Source organism: Lampetra planeri, chromosome 12 (genome assembly GCF_965212315.1).
Source record: "Lampetra planeri chromosome 12, kcLamPlan1.2.h2, whole genome shotgun sequence".
In the NCBI taxonomy this organism is placed as follows: Eukaryota; Metazoa; Chordata; class Hyperoartia; order Petromyzontiformes; family Petromyzontidae; genus Lampetra; species Lampetra planeri.
The window spans coordinates 1,195,813-1,217,964 of record NC_136118.1 but is presented as its reverse complement, the minus strand read 5'-3'; the positions used below and the strand labels follow the sequence as shown (position 1 = coordinate 1,217,964).

Below are 22,152 nucleotides of genomic sequence, written 5' to 3'. Positions count from 1 at the left end.
CGGCTCTCATTCGTGGCGAGTGAACTCTGAACCGGTTCTGGGCCACCCTCCCTCTTCACAAACCACACTGACCGGCGTGGTGAAGTATGGTTTAACGACTCCCACGACCGACACAGTGTGGGCAGCAGGCCTTCATCCAGCAGTTGATGACAAAAGACGACACACATGAAACATCTCCTGCTTATATCTCTATGGCCCATTTAAAATCTGGTTTTACACTATATTTACATTATTGTACGTGTTTCCAAATCTCACGAGTCATGCCATCTTAGTTACTGGTTGTCAACAGTTCTAGTTAAGATTTTGTAGGATACTGTACCATCTTCTGGAGTTTACTGAAACTCCCGCTGTTAAGGAGTGACTCATGCTGCCAGCTATGGCTGCACAGTTTGGTCGTACATGTTATGTATATCGTTTATTGTTAAATTTGAATCACAGTTCCTATGATCACTGTTACGTTGTTTTTATAGCTTTAGTTTGGTCATTTCGAAAACGTTTTGGATTAGCTATATTTGTTTGTTGTTGTACAGAGTTAGACCGATAACTTTAATCTAAATTGTCTTATGGTTGTTATTGTTTGACTTGCATCCCACTGGGATTTTTGTACACAGCATTGATATACGGTGCTTCTTCTGGAAGACTTTGCTGTTTTTTTCCTGGATTTTTCTGTTGCGCGTCGTCACTTTAAGATGTTTCTTGTTCATGTTTTTGTTTGTTGCGGTTGCACCCTATTCAAGAGCCGAATGGCTGACAGGGCTATACCTAATAAATGAAACTGAACTAAAAACGAATGAACTGAACTGCAACAGAACAACCAATCACTTATCTTGGAAGAAAATTTCCATTTTCCGGATTATAAGACGCACCCTGTGCGTGCGGGAACAGATTTGCACAACTTTATTGACACCGGGGCACGCAATTCGAACTGTCCGGATCACTGTCCGGATGATCTTAAAGTTCGGGGAATACGGTAGTCAATGAATTAGTTGAGTAGCTTACTTTACTTCGATCTCACGATTAAACGCACGTTGGGGCCCCCCAACAAAACGTGCCCCCCCCCCACCACCACCACCAAGCCCAACACGGGTGAGGGAGCGTGTGGGCCTCTGGCCGTGAGAGTCGAGTCTGCACCGCCTCCACACGCGTGCAATTACGTCTCTAGTGCCTCTCCGGCGGGTAATTTTTGACTTAAGGGATAACGAGAGCGATATAATTACGCGGCAAATGATATACGGCGGTAGTACGTAGGTGCCCTGTGTGTGTGTTGGTGAGTGCGTCCGTGCGGCGTTGGTGGATGCAGAGGTGGAATTCAGCACTGTACCGCACAACATTCGCACAGAGATGCCTCCGCGTTATTGACCACGGCGGGACACGTGTCGCCCGGAGCAGTGTGAATGGAGTAATTACAATCGTGACATTTGAAGAGGGCCAAACGCTCGGGATCACTCACGATTCACTCTCTCGGCCAGGGGGATTAATCGTCCCGATTAGAGTCAATAATTCGTTTTGTTCGTAACCGTTGCACCCTCTCGAGTGCATTGTCTGCTGCCTGTGATGCTTCGTCTAATTGTTTTGGTCTCCACCGGTAAATTGTCGCGCAACTTTCCCACCGTCACCATCATCACCGCTGTAATTATCACGAGCCAGTGTGTATCTACTGCTGGATGAAGGCCTCCCCATCCCTCACTGATGCCCCAATGTGTCATGCTGCTGCTGCTGCGCTTGAGCCGATCTTGTGGCTTGATCTCCGCGGTGGTCGTTATCTCTGTCTCTCTCTGTGTGTCTCTCTCTGTTTTCCTCTCTCTCTGTCTGGTGCAGGGCAATGCGCACTGATTGGAAAGAAAACAAACTTCCCTTCTGATTTGTTGATTTTTTTGAAGATCAAATTCAGCGTCTCTAAAAACACTCCGCTCTGATTTTGGTCCCCTCGTTATCAGTTTTAGGCGCCGCGGAGGCGAGATGTCAACTACCACGCCTGGTATACGGGTGGTCGTGGGTTCGATCCCGACCCTGACGCCTGCTGCTGTATATTTGTAGTTTGCACGTCCCTCTCCCCGTGGTCGCGTGGATTTGCTCCGGGTCCTCCGGTTTTTCCCTCCACATTTAGAAACACGCGTTTAGAGTATTTGGCTGCTGCTCTACATTTCCACGTGATAAGCCACTTCGTTGAGCTGTCATTTTGGGTCAGGTCGCTTCTGAAAAAGATGTGTATAGCTCTCTTTTTTTCAGAAAATAAAAAAAAGTTTCGTTTCAGTTTTATCCCGACGCGTCTTAAATACTGTACGGTGCTTGATTTACGCATAGATACAGTACATATTAGCACGGTTGGCTACGTACGGTGCGAAAGAAGTTTAATATACATACAGTACTTGCTTTATGCATACACATTCTGCTGTTTCCAGTTGTGTCCGTTACACAAATCGATTATTTCACGCGAAATGAGATACGTGCAAGTATAGCGTGTGTCGTCATTGCTTTTAATTGACGATGAAAATAGTTCAATGCCTAATGAATGAATAAAAATCACGAGTTGAATTGCGATGAAACAGCAGTGGGATGCTGTACCGCGTGTTACATTGTTCCACTGTGGTAGTAATGATTGACAGGTCTTTGTGAGTTTAGTGAGCTGATGGAGGCGGGCGAGGGAGGGAGAGAGAGAGGACCGATACTAATGATACGAGCCATGGCCGGGAATTAAACTCAGTCGGCCGGGTTCGCATAAGCGGGGCGCTAACCACAGCACCACCGCTCCATCCCGTGGCCCGTGTCAATGTTGAATTCCTAATCACGTCGTTTAAACGTGGTATCTGATTGTTTAGTATGGAACACCACTGAAGCGGGCAACGACGTCTCAATGAACATATTATTATTGATTTGAAGCTTTCGTGACTGCAGGAATCCAAACTCTTTGGTTCTTTCGGTAAAGTCACGTAGGTGATTTATTTTATTTTATACCTACGTGACTTTACCGAAAGAACCAAAGAGTATACATTATTATTTACGAGATCCCCGTGTTGTTAACACGCCGTTTGTGACCTTACGAATATTCGATTCAAATCGATTTCGCCCACCCACGACTTCACGTGCATCTCATCGTGAGTGTAAACATCGATTATGCATATAACGTTTCCTTTTTCGGCCACTATCAAAGTGAGAAAAATGAAATCAGAGCATGTTTGTTGAATGATTGGAGCATGGTCACCAAAAGCGCGTGCGGTCAACGCATCAGACCTGATTCCTTGCAAAAGGTTTCTGTTTGGTGTTTGAACATCTCAACACCTCCTGTTTTATTGCCAGACAGGGTAAAACCTCGTCTTGTTTTTCATACATCGATTGAGCGATTCGACGAATTCCGATTATTCGTTTGCAACGGCCTCGTCTCCAGCGGCTCCCTTTTCTCGTTGTTTTCTCGCTATTCCGGCCACGCTCTCTGCCCGGCAGTGTTCGCTTCGCTCGCCTCAATGCACCATTCGCACGCGATTTGCATAAACCGTGAAGCGTTTTATTACAATTAATTACGATCCAATGCAAGGTGTTTGTAGGTCAACGATGCCTCCAATGTGCGCGTTCATTACCCTGACCCACGTGCCCAGCCCCCCACCCTCTGTCTCTCCGTGTGCATTGGTACTTCGACATGTCACACACCACTACCCTTGTCAATACGCACGGCTTCCACGACCGGTCATATGCTAATTTTGCTACTCGGATAATCCGGCAATGCGTCTATTCGGGATTCTAAGACGCTCCGGGAAGTAAGATGCGCCCCAAACGTGTCAATAAACACATTCAGGAATGAACACACGCGCACCTTTCTTTATTGTATGTTTGTTTTGCTTTTGTAATGTTGGTGACCCTCTTGCAAACGACACTCGCCCCTGGTCTCTTAAAGTTCTCACCCTGGTTAAATAAAAAAAATATTTATATTAATCTGGAACCTATCGGATTATAAGATGCACCCAATAAAGGTTTTCAAATCTGCTCACACGTACACAACACACAGACCCCCCCCCCCCCCCGTGTAGCCCTAACACACTGCTGAGGCAAGTGCTGTTAGCGAGCACCGATGAAATCCCGAACGGCACACGAGGAGGGCTTGTTGGGTCGCCCCAGCACCACTACGCCCGACCGCCTTTGTCTCCCCAGTGCCGATGCCTAACACACCGCACCAGGTGCTCATTTGAAGCTGAGTCGACCTCAGGGGGAGGCCCAGGACCGGTTCAGATAATCGTCACTGGTGTTGGTTGCCGTGAGCGGGAATCGAACTCGTGCAGCAGCTAGCTGTGTTCGTAGCGCAGCCTAGCACTAACCGTTGCACCACCGCTCCTCAATTACGACGACGCCACCACGGCGCCTGTGCCAGGCCAGGTGCACTTTGAGGCTGCCACGTGAAGTGCCGAAGGCTCGCTGCTGGCAGGAGGAGGTCTCGGGACAGACCCAGCAGGTGCCATGGGTCGGCTGACTGAGATGACCGGTAGATGCACCACCAGCTGTACCCCCTACCGCGCCAACTCGCTGCATTGTACCGCTCCCCACGTACACACACGTCCACCGGATTATCCCCCAGCCGTCTCTTCAGTAACACGACATTCTGCGTCTTATAATCGGCATCGCCGTACGGTGTAGGGTCCCCCCCATGTCTTCCCGGTGCGTCATCAGACTAGGAAGTCGTCGAACTTCCGCGCAACGTTTCAACAGTCTGTGTGTGTGTGGTATGTCTACGTTTATTTTCAAACATAGTTTATTTTAATATACAGGACCCACCCCACCATCGATTTTCACTGCGTCGTCCTCTACCCTTGACTGATGTTGGCAGTGGCCCAGCGAGTGGTGGATGAAATGGTGAATAGCCAGGGCCCAAGCAGTGGTGTAGCCCTGGTCTCGGGGTGGAGGTCTCGGGGTGACTCACGATGGCGCAGCAAGAGGGCCCTGCCAAGGGGGCTGCAACCTCCGAGGTACAAAACACTGACCGGGCACACATCCAGAGAGAAGCGGGATAACTGCTGTACAGCTAAACACGCCTTCGTTGGCTCGAGTCGCGTGTTCTTATTCATGACCTGGGCAAGGCCTTATTCAAGGTCCTCCAGTGCAACGGCTGTGAGCACGATCCTGGGAAGACCAGGACGCGTTGATCAAGCGAGCTCAGCCTCTGGCGGCCTCGGCCTACAGGGGATCGGCGTGCCTGGGTGCAGAGGGGGCGGGGAGGCTCGGTGTGGCCCAGGGTGGAGAGTGCGGCCCGTGGAGGCCCACCAATGTGACCTCACTGTGGCCGAGTTGTAATTAACAACACAAACATATCTCGGTTGCCGAGCTAAAGGCCTAAAAACGCCACGCGTCCCAGCTAGAAGTAGCCACTGTTGAAGGTGTGCCCCAGATACCTCGGTGATGAATTGAGCGAGGTTGTCGACAGAAGTTGGAGGGAGGGAAAGAGACAGACGGGAGGGAATTGGTCCACCCGCACCAGTGGCCGAAGTGGCCCGCTGGGTGGCCCGGGATTGGGGTGGCCCAGGGTTGGGTCTAGGCCCGGCTGCCTTGGGGTCTCGTAATTGCGAACTGACTACGCCCCCGACTCTCCCGTCTCTCTGACGGAGATTTAAATGAGAGTTGGACATGAACACGGCACTGTACGTGAATGTAACTGTTTTAAATGGAGGGTAATTATGTAAATTACAGTCAAAGTGAATTCGCTTTGACAACTGTGCAGGAATTGTGTTCACGAGTAGCGCGCGTGCGACTTGAACAACACCAACCACCACCACGTTTGTAATTCGTGTTTCCGCAGCAATCCTTTAACGATGCATCATCGATTACTCGTTTAAGATCGATGAGCACACGCACAATGACACGCCATCGTTGTTTCTTGGAAGACCTTTAACTGCTCTGTGTTTACGATTTAAGCAGATATGCTGTTATACTGTCATCCAGCAGTGAATTTGCCACGGCTGATGATGATGCTGCTGCGATTATGTCATTTAAGATGATAAACTTAACCACGTGTATAAAACTACACGGTAACCACTCGACAAAGAGAATCGATTCTTGGGGGCCGTCCATAAATGACGTCACGTACCTAAGGGGAGGGGGGGGGGTCAGACATTTGTGACGATGTGTGACGAGGGGGGGGGGGTGAGAAATATGACGTCACATCAAAATACGCAACTTTAAATAAATAGACGTTTTAATTAATGTTTTCTCCTACAACATCAGAATGCAGCGCCACATTAAATACGCACTACAATGACAATAGTTTAAAGCGATTTGAAGCATGTTTAAAAAAAATTTGGGGGGGGGGCAGAGCTTTGTGACGTCATGTTTGTTGTCCTTTTTGACCCCCCCCCTTCGTGTGACGAAGGGGGGGGGGGTCAAAAATCGTCCAAAATAGCGTGACGTCATTTATGGACGGCCCCTTGAGCCGGCAACTTCCGCGAGGCTGGGTTCGAACCCAGGTAGGTGGGCTTCTCTCTCTGGTTAAGCGAGTTGGAGCTCACGGACACATTATCAATGATGGCACAACATAAACTTGTTCGTGTAGATGCTTCACAGTAACAGGTTATTCCAGCTGTGTGTGTGTGTTACACACGTTGATTTGGTGTGCGACCAATACTCTACAGGGCTTATACAAGACGTTGCCCCACGTGGCAAAGCGGTGTGCTGCAGTGACTTCAGCAGTAGCTCTGTACTCAGTGGAGTCATTCTCCGAGGGGCCGTTTTCTGACACACGAGTGATGGATGATGCGCCGCTGGCTGCGACAGTTCCGAATGGGAATTTCTTCGTCAATTGACGTGAATTTAAATAGAATCTGAGGGGTCAGGGCGGCTTGTTGTCATTGCTCAGAGTCGTTGAGCACTCACCTCATCTTCTAGGGCCATTCTCTGACACACCGTGGGTTCACCACTCACTTTGAGAGTTACAAATTGAAAGTTCCTCGTCCCGTGACACAACAGGCGACAGCACAGCTGGGATACAATTAGGAGGGGGTAGGGCGGGAGAACGAGACACAGAGTAGTTACTGATAAATTTCTAATCCTGGATGGGGGTTGACTCAACCGATCATTTTTACGGGGTCAATGAAATGGGTCCCACTTTGTGGGGTAGTCAAAAGTGGCTGTTCTACGTATAGACTCAACCCGCCATAGGAATGTGGAATTTCCACCGCTGGCTCAGAGCCGTACACAAGAGGTGAGCACCGTCTCAATTCTCATTTGAGCAGGAAAGTATAATTTATTTTTGTTTGTTTGTTTTTTGACCGATCAGCGTGGTGAAGTACGGTCAGAGAACGCGAGTGACCCGCACGGCGCGGCCAGGCCCTCATCTAGCAGTGGATAGACAGAGATGAGGGGCCTCTCTCCCCGTGTGCCATGGTCAGAGCGAGGTGTCGAGCTTGGGCCCCGAAGGCTAGAAAACGCCAAGCGGCCACCAATAAACAGCACCGCTGAAGGCTGCAATCGCTAAAGGGTTCATACGCGAGACGACTATGTGCCGTGTTCCCGTTATCAGGCGGCCGAGGGACCCCCAGCCCACAGCTCCGGTCGACCCGAGAGGACGCGGGGGTCACGCGTCGACGCCGACCCCCGGACGCCACGGTGGGAGGGGGTGGGGGATGCCCAGGTGCGGCACTCGCTGAGCTGCTGCACGCTCTGCAGGTGAGTAACGCGGACACGGCACGGCTCGGCCTCCCCGCACACGCACACACACAGACGCCCCCCCCCACCCCCATCGTGTACTGGGCGCCACGGTGGCGAGATGTTAACTCCCTCGCCTGATTTCCAGGAGGTCGTGGGTTCGATCCTGACCCTGATGCCTGTATATTTGGAGTTTGCGGTGTCTCTCTTTCTGTGGTCGCATGGATATTCCTCCAGGTCCTCTGGTTTTTCCTTCCACATTTAGAAACACGCTGCTCTAAATTTCCACGTGACAAGCCACTTCGTTGAGCTTTCAATTGTGGCCAGGTCGCTGCTGAAAAAGAGATACATAGCTCAGTGGGCCTTACCTGGTAAAATCAAAATAGTTTAGGCCTTGCCAGACTCGACGGGACGGGGGGGGGGGGGCAAGCACTGATGGCGACGGTGTCGTGTGGAGGATTAGCAACAGGGTGGCGTTAAGTCTTGATGACGTCTGGTCAAGAGCTTTGGCAGATGCGGAGTGTATCTCATTATTAGAGATGTTTCCTGGGATTGAGTAACAGTTAACAGTTCAATAGATGTAAGTACATTGACCCTTGGGCTACACCCATTTCAAACCTTTTTAAAACAGTCTGCCTCTGCAGCAGACCATGCTTTCCCACCTGATGACGGACGCTTGTGTTGCGCCCAAAACGTCGTGATTTATTTTGTTTTATTTTGTACCCACATGACTTTACCGAAAGAAGCAAAGAGTATGTATAATTAACTTCTTTCGTACTGTGCGTAGCCAACCCAGCTGATCGGACGTGCGGGATAAGGACAACAAACTAAACACATAAAGCAGTTATAAAGAAATGAGTTTTAAATCTAGTTGATTTAAAAGTGCTTAGGTCCAGCTGCTTTCTAATATCGGAAGGAAAAGCTTTCCAGACAGCTGCAGAAGCGCATCTGAAAGCACGCAATGCAGTGACTGTCTTTGTTCAATGGTTCGCCAAAAGCTGCTGCGATGATGACCGGAGTTCATGTGGTGGTTTATCCTCCTTGACGAGATCAGCAAGGTAAAGGAATGATGTTGTTAGCGAGTACCTGTTGAGTCCGGTATGACGCACGAGGCGGTGGTGTGCCTAGCGACAGAGAGACCCAGCCGCCTCTTATTTCCCGAGTGCTGATCGTACCAGGAACTTATTTAAGGTTGATATCTATGGGTTCCTTTTTGCCGGTATCAAGATGATGAAAAAACAATTATAATCATCTTGATATCGGCAGAAAGGGTACCATGCTCAACCCGATCTATTAATGCTTTGACATTAACATTGCATTAGTGCTGTTCACATTGTGGCGTTCCCTGGTCTAATACAGGTGAGACAAACCCATTAAGGAGGATGCCTCCGGTGTAGGCGAATCAGACAATGCATACATTATAAAAGCACGTGTGTATGTTTTGACACAAGCACGTGTGGTTACAGCAAACTTGATGCCTCGCAATAGGTGTCTATTTGGTGTTTGAACATCTTAAAACTTGTATTACTGCCGGAAAGGGTCAAGTAAATTCCAACACCCATTCAGATATGACTCGCCACCGATGATGGACATGGTTAGCAATCACACCTGGATTAGCGGGTTCCTCGCCTTAACAGACTGCTAGGACACGTGCTGTTAGCGAGTGCCTATGAAAGTCGACACGGTTCACGAGGGAGTTAAGTGGCCTGCACCATGCCCAACCACCTTTGTCTCCCTCGTGGAGATGTTTACACACTGCAATATGCAATAGCTACTCATTTGAGGCTGAGTCGATCTAGGGGTTGCCCTTGATCGGTTCAGATAATTGTCACTGGTGTTGGCCGGGAGCGGGAATCGAACTCGGGTAGCGGGGTTTGTAGCGCAGCACGCTAACCGCTACACATACACACAGACAAATATCCGCCATATAGCTTTAAATACTATTGGGGCAAGTGCTCTTAGCAAGCACCTATGAAGGCCGACGTGTATATACACACACACACAAACGCACGCACTCGCCAGCGACGTCCACAGGGCACAGCTGCTCGAGTTTCACAACCTTGCCCACTGCATGCCGGTGCTGCAGCACAAATCCCAAAATAATCCGCGACAACATTTTTAAAATCGCTGAGCGGCATCGAATAGGAAGTTCACATTCACAGGACGACAATTGAATTGTTATTGAGATCTCTTCGCTTGATTCAAGAATGGCTTTAAAAAAATATCCGCTTGGTGCGAGAGCAACGGTTTGGGGTGGCAATGTTTTTAACGATCCTGGGGTGAGGGGTTGAGGGTGAATTGCCCACACCACCTCCCCTCCAACCCCCATGCATCACCTGCACAGGGATTTCTCCGATTAGTCAGGAGGGTGCACAGTATCGCGCAAGAGATTTGTTTAAAATGATTCCAACGCTGCCTGCCGAACCTCCCCCCGGGCCAGGCTTGCTCAGTGTGAGGTCGCCCATTCTCCTCTGCTGCTCCCAGAGGTGTGGACTCGAGTCATGTGACTTGGACTCGAGTCAGACTCGAGTCATGAATTTGATGACTTGCGACTCGACTTGGACTTGCATAACAATGACTTTGTCCCACCTCTGGCTGCTCCCATCGCCTATAACTCCCTCCCCCCAGCTGCCCGTGCTGTGGACTCCCTGCCGGCCCCAGTTCAACGCCTTCCTCTGCTTCCTCTGCCTATGACCGACTGCTTCCCTTTCTCTATAAAGTGAATACGCCTGCTGTTTCTCTACTGCGTCTTGAGGCATGGTCGCATTTAGACACGATATAAATCATCGTTTGTATTGACTCGCATAGAGACCCGTAGACTCGCATAGGGACCTTTGACCGCCTCAATAAAAACTATTAATCTCACTGTTTATGTACAACGTTGATGTAACAATTGTATTGTATCGACTCGTGCAGAGATTCATAGACTCTGAATTTAATCTAATAACTCAAATGGACTCATTGACTCACCGGGCATCACTATGACCGACTTGCGTCTCTCTCCCTAAAATAAGCACGCCCCCCACCGCCCCTCTTCCCCCGTATCCGCACAGCGTCTCGGGACGCTGCGACGCGACCCGAATCGCGTCGCTTCGTAAGCGCGCACGTCGGGTTTTCACCGAACGGCCGCAGCACGAGTGGACACTCGCGCACAGCGCCGAGGCGTCGCGTTTCTCTGGGCCGGCCCCTGGAGAGCGCGCTGGCTGGCGAGGCGCGGACCGGCTGGCCCCACACGTGTTATAAATTAGGCGCTTATGGAGCGAAAACAGTCGCCCTCTCACAGGGATACGCGACCCCTTTTGTAGCGACTTCCTGCACGCCGGCAACACGGCCCGGCCCGCGGGGTACGGTCGGGCGATGGAGTGGGGGTGGAGGGGTGGGTTGTGTGTGTCGGGGTCGGTTGGAGGGGTTCGGGAGAGGGGAGCAGAGGAGGTGCGGCGGTGCGCGGATGAGGATGGAGCGCTGAAAATGTCTCGGCACGATTGGGAACCGTCCGGGGCCCGCGCGGCATGGTGACACCTTCATGCCCTCGTTACATTTGAGACGTCCCATCGTTGCATTTGAGACGTCCCATCTGAAGGGATGATTTGAGTGAAATGTTTTTTAAATTAGTGCATTAAAAACATCGCGCGTTGAGACAGAAATGATGGGATTCGTGCTCCTATCACGGCTGCTTTGCGCTCTCCCCGTGCGTTCGGGTCGTACCGCGAGAGCGCGTGGCGCGGAGCCGCGCGGTATGGCCAGCGACCCAGAAGAGCGGGGCCACTCCTCTGGGTCGCTGGTCTCAAGCGGCGTTGCGATGTCACACGACATACAAGGCATGATGGGCGGCTCGAGCCTGTGGCCACAGTTGCACCTTTTGGTCTCCGAAATCACTTTGTGCCTTTGGTGTTGTTGTTACACTTTATTTGTTTACAGCCTGCACATGCGAGTTTCTTTACATTCACAGAAAGCGGCAGAATCGGTCCTTACTCATTGCTGTGATTGGCAGTGTGAGTGCCGGGAAGGCACACGGTTAGGGGGCGAGGGGATCCACGGGTAGAAGGCGAGGGGACCCACGGGTAGAGGGAGTGGGGACCCACGTGTGATTGTGGGAGAGGTCACATGACTCGAGGAAGGGCATTTCCCTTCCGTAAGCTCTTTTTCGACTTGCGCCAATGCGCGCTTTCCCGAGCCATTTCGATTCCCCCACTCACGATCGAGTGCGTCCAATCACGCGTGCAATGTTTAAATCTTTACCATTCATGCAAATCATGTGCAATTATTTGCAACGTTGACATTGATGCTCATGGGGCAGACGGGACGGAGCGACGGGAACGGACACGGGATGGGGTACGCGAGACAGAATTTGAATCTGCTCTCGGATCGAACGTTGGAATTGTGACGACTGGTAGGTTCGCTGGGAGAGGAGGGGCTTGGATCGGACGACCGCGCTCGTTTTTTTTCCATGGCTGAATCATTGGCGGAGAATGACGGTAAGTTACAACGTGGGAATCTTGGAGAGATGTGACGGGGCGAGGGTTATGCGTTCGCTGGCAGATGTGTTGGCCTCGGCAAATGAGAACCACATTTTAAAATATTTTCGCCGAAGAGAAATTTGCTCTTTAGTGTGTGGTTTGTTCGGAGTTCATTCTCTTTTTTTTTTACTTTGGCACTGCATTAAACATCGCGCGTGTTTGTACTCCGCAGTGAGCGTTTGAAATGATCCTCTTCAAACTGCAGCTCTGTGTTTGGCATCGAATGTCGCGGGTGCTCGGTTACTCCGCTCCCTGAATCTATCGCTGACATCCGATCGTAGAGTTTATATTTTTTTTCTCTTGCGACGATGCAATGATAACCGCCTCTGAAAAAGAAACGAATTGTTTTCCGTTTTTTTACCAACCTACATGTGAATATCACTTCCATAAATGATCTTTTTGACAAAATCGAACTTCTTTTATCCGGCTCGCAACCGCGGCGGACATCCCCTATCACGACCACGTTGCCGAGGAGCCGCGTTCCAGTCGCCGTGACCACGCAGGTGGCTCGGGGCACCAGGTGTGCCGGCCGCACGCACGGTCACCGGGCAGCCAGGTGTGCGCGGGTGACAAGGTGACGGTTCCATCCCGTCATTCCACCGCGAGATGTCATCTCCCTCGCCTGGTACGCAGGAGGTCGTGGGTTCCATTCCGACCCTGTCTGGGCCCTTCGGTGTTGTCTCACATTCAGAATCAACACACGTTCAGAGTATTTTGCTGCTATAAAATCCCACACGATAAGCCACTTCGTTGAGCTATCATTTGTGGCCAGGTCGCTTCTGAAAAAGAGCTTTATAGCTCTCAGTGGGCCTTTCCTCATGAAAAATAAATCGGTAAGTAAATAAGTGAATAAACTACCAGGTGCGCTACCCGGGATCGCCTGCCAGACCTGGAGCCAGGCGTGCCGTGCTCCGGCAAGTCGATCAGGACATCACGAGCCAACGTGCGGAGCTCTGCCGGGTCTCGCCGACGGTTGAGTCGCACGTTTCTCAAGGAGATTTGTTTCCCGAGCACTCGCGGCTACGCGCTCGCTTTCGCGAAGCCTCGCAGCCACGCGACTCGACAACGCCGCAAGGTAATCGCGAGCCGCCGAGGCGGCACGCTGTAGTGCCGTGTGTTGACCCCACAGAACCGCAGTCGCGCCGACGAGCGTACAGTGAGTGGGGCGGCGGCATGCATCGTTGTGCCCGGACCCGTGCTCATAAACAAACACAAACTGGAACTGTTTATTCATCCCGCACAGCTCCAGCCTCCTTCACGCACCACCTCAAGTCTGCCCCCCTCCTACACCCGACTCCGAACACAACTAAACATCTCCCCGTGCCCGCAACCCCCAGCACCCCCCCCCCACCACCCTCCTCCTCGTCACCTCCCTCTGCCCCCGCGCCCCTCTCCGTGCCGCCGGCCACGCCCTCTCCCCAGACGGAGCCGCGGAGCCGTCCTGACGCCAGCTCGGAATGGAGCTGCCTCCCGTCTGAGGCCGCCGCTGCCTCCTCTGGGAGCCGCAGCCTTTGATGTTTATTGCCCAGAGCCACGGGTCTGCAGCCGGCCACCAGTCTCTCTCTCCTCCACCACCACCACCACCACGCTCTTACCCCCACTGCTTCCTGCTCGCCCGCTCTCCTTTAACTCGCTCACTCGCTCCTCCCGTAAAGTCACTCGCTCGCTCACTGCTTCTTCTGTTAACTCACTCGCTCGCTCTGTGGTACGCTCGCTCTTATGTTAACCCACTTAATCACTCGCTCGCTCACTCGCTCGCTCACTCACTCACTCCCCTCTAAAACTCGCTCATTCCCCCCATGAATTCACTCGCTCAATGCCTCTTCTTTAAATTCACGTGGTCCCTCTTCTCTAAACTCTCTTGCCCATTTGTAAACTCGCTCACTGCTGCTCCAATAAACTCACTCGCTTGCTTATTTGTAAACTCACTTGCTCATTTGTAAACTCGCTGGCCCATTTGTAAAGTTGCTCGTCCATCTGCGAACTCGCTCGCTAACTCTGCACCCCGAACGCCATGGCGGGCCAATGCCAGCCTCGTTCCTGCTTATCTTCCTGGCTCCTCTCTCTGCCGTGATGCCGAACTTATGAGCAACCCCCACCCCCCCCCAACCACCACACACCTGCCCCCCCCTTCTCACCCCCCCACTGCTACAATTCAGACCCACCGTTAGAACAGAGCGGACGGTGAGATGGGGGAGGGGGGGCGGTGGTTGTGGGGGTGGGTGGTTGTTTTGAGGTTGTGTGGGAGGCGGTGGCTGGGTGGGTGGGGTGGTGCCTGGTGGATGGTATAAGCAGTTAATTTGTCCCCTGATGAAGTAGGTTCTGTGCCCTAGCCCAGGAATCCGAGCCTTGCAGACATCAAAGGGCAGAAGTAGCGGCAGCAGATAAGTGCTGTTGGGAACAATGTGCAATCTGAAGGGCCCTGTTTGGTATACAGCCCTTGATGTAATTGGGCTCACTGCGTGCAGGTTTAACCAAGCCTTGTGTGTGTGTGTTTAAGCGAATAGACGTTATTCCGTCACCGTGGACAGATGGGCAGCTCCCTGTGTTGGTGTGGTTGTCTGCTCGGTTTGAACGTTCGTTTGCCAGGCACCATCATTCTGAATTTGGTGCAACCCCCGTGTTGCGTGCTCATCTCTCACATCGTCTGTTTGTGTGACTCCCCCCCCCCCCCCCAATGCCTCCCCTGCGAAAGAGAGTGGGCTGCCTCATCGCTTTATGCAAAGGTCACCGCTTTGTCTGTTGGCGGAGCGGAGGCACAGTGGTTAGCACGCTGCGCGGTGAACCCGGCCACCCGAGTTTGATTCCCGGCTGCGGCTACCATCACCAAAACTGGTCCTGGGGACCCCCACCTCCAATCGCCATCCCACACCGACCAGCTTGGAAAGACCGTCATCCAGCAGTGGATTGACAACGGCTGCGATTAACTTTTATTGTCATTCGTGGATGGTGCCGCTCGTCGCGTGGGCGCGTCGCAACCCAGCGCGGGATCCTGCTGTCTCCGATCCGCTCAGATGACGGCGATGATAAGGCTTTTTTTTTCTCCAGAGCACCCATCCGTGCGCCCTCGCCCACCCGCGGCCAGAGCTCCATCCCCTTCCTACCCACAACGTGCGCGATCGGCCGACGCTATCTCCTCCAAACCGCCAGCCCCGCTAGCCCCGCCGTCACCGCTCGGGCAGATGGGGCCACGCCACCGCTCCGCCTCCCTGCTCCGGCCACCGCCTCGGCGCCGCCAAACGAGGCCCCTTATCATGGCCAGGGGCTCCTGGCAGTTGGCACGCACGCACACACGCATGCGCGAGCGCACACACACACAGACGATTGCACACACGCGCAGACGATCGCACGCACACACCAGTGCACACACGATCTTGCACATACACAATTGTGCACTCACACGATCGAATACGCTCAGAACCACGAATGCACACACGCACACATACGATCGCACATACACACGATCGCACATACACAAGATTACACGTACACACAATCGTTCGCACGATCACACACGCACACACGATCGCACAAACACAAGATCGCACGTACACACGATCATACACATGCACGCATACACGATCGCATGCACACACGATCGCACGCACACACACACACGATCGCACGTACACGCTATCGCACGCGCGCGCACAGAGCCACGCACACACTTGCACGTGCTGCTGGGGACTGATGAATTGCCGTGTTAATTTCTGTGACGTGAGATGCATCGTGTTCGATGGCAGCGAAATATTACTTGTGTTGTTACCCACAACGACAATTGTCATTATGCGAGCAATTCAGGAGTGTCACGCCGAGTGATTTTTGATCATTGCAACTTTATTCCGCGTTCATTTTTAAAAAGTAGCGTCGAAAAAACCTCAACTGGAGGCTAAAAATAATGCTGCGATTATTGCTACAAATAAAAGGCATCGTAAAGAAGCGTAATCTCTGCATCATCGTAAACAAAATCGTAATCGTCGCACTAACCCTAATCACGCGAGGGTAATGTGCCGAGGCGGGGGAGCGGTGCGAGGGTTTGGGTTTCTTGTTTTAAACAATTTCAAAGTGTAAACTTTAAATTGTGGAAAATGTTGAGGATGCAAAAAAAGATACGGAGCCACCAAATAACTGAAAGCAACAACAAAGGAACGGGGAGCTGCCTTGTGCTCGCCGCGTCTGGCCGCGAGTGCTGCCTGGATCCGGCGGTGCCCCCAGCCGTCCGTCTCCGCGCTGGCGAGCGCCTCCGAGTTGGCGATGCCTCCTCTTGCATTGTCGGAGCGCCTCCTCGGGGTATCCCTTGGTGCCCACGGCCTCTAAGTTTGGCAGCGAATGTCCGAGTGGGCAGCCTCTCCTCGAGGTGTCCTCGAGGCAACGTTGTCTCCGAGTGGTCGCTGGCATCCTCTGGCCGTGTCCGCACCCTGGCGGGGTCGCGTGGCCCTCGCGTCCTCCGCTGTTGCCGTCTCCCTCCGCCGTGCCGCACAGCGGGGCAGTGGGGTCCTCGGGGTCGGTGGTGGGCCGGGGGGGGAGTGGGGGGCTGTGAGAGTGCGGGGGTCGTGATGATCATGGGGGGCTGTGAGAGTGCGAGGGTCGTGATGATCGTGGGGGGCTGTGAGAGTGCGGGGGTCGTGATGATCGTGGGGGGCTGTGAGAGTGAGAGGGTCGTGATGATCGTGGGGGGCTGTGAGAGTGCGGGGGTCGTGATGATCGTGGGGGGCTGTGAGAGTGCGGGGGTCGTGATGATCGTGGGGGGCTGTGAGAGTGCGGGGGTCGTGATGATCGTGGGGGGTTGTGAGAGTGCGGGGGTCGTGATGATCGTGGGGGGCTGTGAGAGTGCGGGGGTCGTGATGATCGTGGGGGGCTGTGAGAGTGCGGGGGTGGTGATGATCGTGGGGGGCTGTGAGAGTGCGGGGGTGGTGATGATCGTGGGGGGCTGTGAGAGTGCGGGGGTGGTGATGATCGTGGGGGGCTGTGAGAGTGCGGGGGTCGTGATGATCGTGGGGGGCTGTGAGAGTGCGGGGGTCGTGATGATCGTGGGGGGCTGTGAGAGTGCGGGGGTGGTGATGATCGTGGGGGGCTGTGAGAGTGCAGGGGTGGTGATGATCGTGGGGGGCTGTGAGAGTGCGGGGGTCGTGATGATCGTGGGGGAAAGAGGCCCCGGTGCCATCTCCCCCTCCCTCGTGCCAACCTTCCCCCTCCCCACCGCACCCCCGATTGCGCACATCCGACCTCCCCAGGCCAGTCTCTACGGCTACAGACTTCCCTCACAGGAGAATTCCCTCCAGTTACCCGATCAGTTTAACCACTTTAAATGCTGTCTGGAGAGCCGCTGTGTTGACATTTGCCTCTTTTTTTGAACTGCGTGCGTCTCTCCGCGTGCGCCTCTGCTGCAGCTATTTGCTCGCTGGCGCTGAGCCGATCTAATCTGCGGCCCTTGCTCCAGAGAGCGAGCGATGTCAAGTCGTCCCCGCGCCGCCACCGCCGGCCACGTCGGCCGCGTCGGAAAGTTGGAGGGGAGATCAAAACCCGGAGCCCTGGCAGAGGGCGCCCAAGCCGGGCCGACGGTCGTGCCCGCCGAGCCGTGGCGCGCCGGTGGCCCCGGGGTAACGGCGCGCCGAGCCCGTCGCGCGCAACCGCGGTGCCCGTGGGGTGTCGCGCGCGTGGCGAACCGATGATCTTTTCGCTTGCGCCGATTCGTGTCATTCAGGATACAGTGAGGTTACGTTCTGGGTGGTGGCGCGCGGGGGGAGGGGGGCGGCAGCCAAAGGATGTTTCCACACGAAACAGCGACGTGTACGGGTTGAGAGTTGGTGAGTGGGCGAAAGTGATCGAACATTCCATCGAGATACTGCCACAAATCGTAACAATTCATCGGATCACTGGGGGGGGTCGTGGGGGGGGGGGTGGGAATCACCACGGGCTGACTGCCACATTTCGTGTATTCGTCAAATCGCTGACTTACTCCCGAAGTCACCCATGTTTTCGAGCACTTTGTTGGCATGGATTTGAAATGTTTACCGCGAGGCGGTGGTTGTTGAGACCTCGTCCGGTGGACAATAACGCCGCGCTGTCACGAGTCGAGGACACGACAGTGGAAGCTTCTGATGCCAGGATTCCCTGCGGAGGTCTGCGGGTCCTCACTAAACGAGCGGTGCGTCCTGGTTTGCAGGAATTGGTATTTTGAGATTCCTCGTGCTCATTTATGCCGACAACCGTGCTGCCTCTTTTGGTGGCCCTTCTGCCAGCGGTGGCGTGGGCCGGCAGTTGAACTGCGGCTCCTTTACCTTTTACACGAACTTTGCGTGTATTGCGACTCCATTATCTCACCGATAATTTTTTTTTAAAAAATTTTGCAAGGAGACCCGGGGTTTCCTCAGTAGTTTGTTAAATCTAGCGCACTGGCTGCTGCTGCTGCTGCTGCTGCTTCTGTCGTCTCAAAGCAGAGACCGTGCCAACCCACAATGGCCTTGCACCATTTGCGTCGTCTCGAGGGATCGGTGCGACGATCGATCCCAGTCGGCATAACCAATAAGCGCCGCTCGGATTACAAAGGGAGCCTCGCAGCGCAAACATATGGACAGCAGTCTGACGTTTCAAGCAGTTGTCCCTCCCTCCCCGGAGCAGAGTTGTGAGAGTGGGCACAGAGAGAGAGAGATTGAATGACTGTGAGTTTGAAGACGGCGCTTTCAAATGAGTTTTGTACTCCAGTTCTTATTCACTCGGCTTACTCTTGGCCCAGCCGTGAATGCTGATGCCGGGGGCAGCCGACCGGTGCTGTCTGGAGCTGCAGTCCTGGTGGGATGATGACTCCAGTCCGGTGCCAGCGCTGCCGTGGAGCCGGGGCGCTGGTGGGGGGGTGGTGGTGGGGGGGGGACCGGAGGGCGACTCGGATACGCAGCCCCCGATTTTTATCTCGCGTTCCGTGCTTTGACCCAACAGGGGAGAGCAGTAGATTGGGAGTAAATGGCTTGTGAAATGGAGAGATTATATAAAATGTTTTGCAATAAACATCGCGTTTGGGTCCCTTCGCTCGGGCAAGATGCACGGTGGCGACTCGCGTTAATCGCTGCCCTTTGATCCTTCGGGATGGGGGGGGGGGCAGAGGAGGGGGCAGCGCATGGGGAGAGGAAGGAGCCAGGGTTGTGGGGGGGGGTGGAGGCCGAGGGGAGACATTTAAAGAGGGGACCTCACCCTGTTACGGATGGTTACGCGCTAAGAGTCTGGAAACACAAACACGCAAACACGCGCACACAAACACACAAAGCGGGGAGCGCGCGGCTGTTTACATCGCGCCGGGGATCTGGGGCGGCAAGGGAGAATTATGTTGTTAGAAATAATTTTATGAGGGGGAAAAATGGAAGGGGAGAGGGGGGGGTCGCAGATCAAGCGATGGTCCCAAAAAAAGTAAATGTGGAAAATTATGAAGGCACGAGGAGAGTTCAAGAGAGGGAGGGAGGAGAGGAGAGAGGGTGGCGGGGAAAGAGAGGAGAAAATGTGTGCAGGAAGAAGGGGTGCGTGAGTTGGGAGAGGGAGAGAGAGGGAGGGAGAGCGAGAGAGGGAGGGAGGGAGGGCGGGCGGCAGCCGCAGCCAGCGACACATGCCCTCTGGGGGAGAGAAAATAATCCGTTTGAGAGCGTGGCCTATCATCCCAAGCCACTCGCTGGGAAACGGGTCAAGTGGTTAACTATTTAATTACTGCGGGGATGCTTAATTACCTTCAGCCATCATTAACGGATGCCTGATTTAATTAAGGATGTCACTGCAATTTATTCCTGCTTTGTTATGAAAGCGGTGGGAAGCTGGCGGGGCGGCCGGGCCTACACGGCCGCACATCCCGAGCCCCGCCGCTCCGCTGCCGCTGCCGCCGCCGCTGATTTGTGTCCAATTTTCTAAGCTAATATTTATTCGCAAGAAAAATAACAAATAAATTACGGTGATTTAAGCGAGGGTTTTTTTTTACTCTCGGCAGTGTCAAGAGAGGATGCGCGGCCCTGCGAAGCCAACGCGGTCCCGCCTCTTAATCCCTCAAATTATAAATAATGAGAGAGAGAGAGAGCCAGTACGGTGCGCGGCGCGTTCGCACACCGAGGGCGGCCGCGGGGCTCGCTGAGCGAGGGGGGAACTCGGCCCAGCGCGATGTTACGTCAACGTCGTTTCCAGGCCAGTCCTCCGACTTTACCGATCGTGCAAATTATGTAAATTACACAGCGAGAGATTTGTGTTATTGTTAAGCAGTTTCGCGTCGAGAGAAGGAGTGAAAACAAAACCTGGCACGGAGTCCTTGCCTCGAATATGTTTCCCAAGCATCATCATCAAGCTCAAGTTTGTCTCGTTCAAGCAGATGGGAATTCAAGAGACCACGGCAGAGGAGGCTCATGTGCAAGAGTAACCTTGCAAGCGCTGCTCGTGTGTATACGCCCAAGTGAGCAATTTTGCGGTGTCATTTTTCAACTTTGGCAAATGTGGAGCCAAGCACCCGATGGTCCACTCTTGCGAATGGGGGATCTTGAACGGCACGTGGTCTTGTCACACTCGCGGTATTAATCACGGCTGCTTTGGGTCGAACCGTAAGCCTCTGCAACGAGCCGCCAATGCGCAATGTCAACAATCGGTTCAATGGATTGTCACGACTAGGAGTCATTGTTGGAGTCAATAACCGAGTCAAATTTGTGTCGTTTTTACCCCTCTCATTTGTATCGTTTCTCATTTCCTCCCATCGCGTTTGTACTGTCTCGTTTGCACCATTAGCCCAAGTGTAAAATGAGCATGCGCTTTGCATGCACTTTGCATGTGTCGTGAGACGTAATTTCTCACTCGTGTGATCCGTCGACGTGTGAAACGAGCGCATCAGGTTCCGTTTCAATCGAAGGATCTCCGCATTGTAGTAACGTGCCCAGCAATGGCATTACCACGTTCATATTTCATCATCATCAGGAGTATCATCAACATCATGCTCAATCCGCTGCTGGATGAAGCTAAAGTTCGTGGCCTTGCGTGCCCTGCCTTCGTGTGACCTGCGCAGGCTGATGGAGCAGTGGACTGACCGTGGCTCATGATGATCATGATGATGGGAGGGGGGGGAGAACATCGCCTAGCCGCTTTATGTGCACCACTTGTTCACGGTTACAATCTAGCGGCTGCCCTGGTTAATACCGCGGATGCGTCAACCGCACAAATACACGCGTCGTGTGCATCACGGTGGACGTTAAAGATGTCATTGGCAAGAGTAACCCATCGTGTGCCAGTGTCAGGGTCAATTGGAAGCTATGTAGCAATCATCGCCCCCCTGCCTTCAAACAAAAAACTAAAATTAAGCTATTTAGATTTTACCTGGTAAGGCCCACTGAGCTATATAGCTCTTTTCAGCAGCGATCTGGCCACAAATGATAGCTCAACGAAGTGGCTTGTCATGTGGAGCCAAACACTCTTAAACGCGTGTTTCTCAATGTGGAAGGAAAAACCAGAGGATCTGGAGGAATATCCACGCGACCACGGGGAGAGAGACACGCAAACTCCAAACAGACAGGTGTCAGGGTCGGGATCGAACCCACGACCTGCATACCAGGCGAGGTAGTTAACATCTTGCAACTTGTTAACAATTTGGCAGGACCCTCCTGACAACGAGTAATCGGGCCTACGTGGGGTAAACAAGCGGAGTAACAGCAATGATGATGCGGACGATGAGTCCGGCGGGGTGCGAGCGCCCGCCCCCCGCGCTGCGTGCCGAGGTCGAGGACGCGCCGCTTGCGTGCACCGAGGAACGCCGCCGCCGCCCCGCGGCTCGGCGCGCGTCGCGGGGCGGACGGTCCGGCGCGGTGGCGGCGGCGGCGGCGAGGATTCCCCCGCGGGGGCGGGCGCCGTCTTCGTGATTTACGGCGTCTCGCGGACTGCCGCGTTGCTTCTTCGTCTCCTCGCCCGCACCGCGGTTGGAGCTGACCTTCCCGTCACACGTGCACTCCGTTGTTTTGGTTACCCCGGGGCCTCCCTTGAAAGTGACCCCCTTATTCTCAGCAGGCTC

General features: G+C 53.4%; 1 long non-coding RNA gene across 2 annotated transcripts; it reads left to right on the top strand.

The window, feature by feature from the left end:
• The first annotated feature begins 4,483 nt into the window (after positions 1–4,483).
• LOC144721815 (uncharacterized) lies at positions 4,484–16,427 on the top strand. Of its 2 annotated transcripts, XR_013585978.1 has the most exons (4): positions 4,484–4,709; positions 4,814–4,952; positions 7,496–7,641; positions 15,186–16,427. It is a non-coding gene; the product is annotated as an uncharacterized LOC144721815 (long non-coding RNA). The 2 variants fall into 2 exon arrangements; XR_013585977.1 differs by having other exon boundaries at positions 4,484–4,952.
• Positions 16,428–22,152: the final 5,725 nt, after the last annotated feature.